The sequence below is a fragment of the Carlito syrichta genome, unplaced genomic scaffold (genome assembly GCF_000164805.1).
Source record: "Carlito syrichta isolate Samal-C Ts95f unplaced genomic scaffold, Tarsius_syrichta-2.0.1 Scaffold304602, whole genome shotgun sequence".
Classification (NCBI taxonomy): Eukaryota; Metazoa; Chordata; class Mammalia; order Primates; family Tarsiidae; genus Carlito; species Carlito syrichta.
This window is the reverse complement of record NW_007248698.1, coordinates 609528-610963: the sequence shown is the minus strand read 5'-3', so window position 1 is coordinate 610963 and position 1436 is coordinate 609528.

Genomic DNA, 1436 nt, shown 5'->3' with positions numbered 1-1436 from the left:
TATATTATTTAACACAATTTTTATTATGTTTGGAGGCTGTTCAAAAAGCCAAAATTTTTAATATTTTATAATGATATATGAACACTATTTTTCACTCTTTAAGAAACCTACATATGCTACTAATTTCAAGGTAGTGGATATGTTCTTTTAGCTTGCACAAAAGAGGACATATCTCCAATAGATATTACTTACTGAGGTTCTACTTAGTGTATTGTAGACACTTTATCAATCACTTGACATATGACAATGCACAAGAAAAAACATTTCTTCTCTCTTATAGCCTACATGCTACAGGAAAATCCAGATAGTATCTTCTATGGTTTGAAATGTTGAGTTTTCCCCAAAAAATGTATTTGTTAGAGCTTAATGACTAATATGATGGTATTAGGTGGGTCTTTGAGAGGTGATTACAACTTGAGGGTAAAGACCTCCACACTAGAATTACTGCCCTTACAAAAGTAGCCCAAACAACTGTCTTGCTTCTTCCATCAGGAAAGGACACAGTGAGAAGCATCATGTATGGGGAAGTAGGCCCTCACCAAACATCAAATTTGTCTGCACCTTGAACTTGGACTTCCCAGCCTCTGAAACTTTTAGAAATAAACTTCTATTGTTTATAAGCCTCCCAGTCTAAGGTTACAAATCTTTATTCAATATAGTACCCATCATTAATATTATTTATATATATATACATACATATATACACTATGTATATATTATATATAAACACATATCATAAGGTATATACCATTACAGACATATTTAATGTAATATAACATTATATATGTATGTGTGTGTATGTATATATAACGTATACTACATTATATAGACATATATTTTATATATGTATGTATTCATTAGCAGAGGATTAGAAATTAATGAAACCTGCTCTTGAAGTCTACAAATACTTGTGTGGAGTAGAGACAGTAATAAAAGCATCTGAGATGAGAGGCCACACAGAGTTGAAGAATAGTAAGGGGTTAAGTGTGGTAAAGCCATTGAAGGTTTCAGAGCTGGGAATTGCATGACCTTATTTGACTTAGAATTTTAAAGTACCAGTTTGGTTGCTGTGTGTAATCTATGTGGGGTTGTGAGGGCATGAAGACAAAAAGATTACTGTTGCAGTAGTCTAAAATGAGAATTAGGAGCAAAATAGTGGGAGTGATATATAATACTAATTTCAAAATATGTATTTGGGGTATTTTTAAATATTCTGTGATGTATAGCACGAAATGTGTAAAAAGAAAAGAGTCAAGAATGACCATAATTAATTTAACTTGCGCTACAACAAAGGAAATCATGGAGTCAATTCTTGAGATGGGAGATAAATGTAGAAGCAACATATTCCAGAGAATTTTCGTAGATTGCTTTAGACATTTATTTTTATTTATTTATTTATTTATTTTTTGAGTTGGAGTCTCACTCTGTCGCCCAGA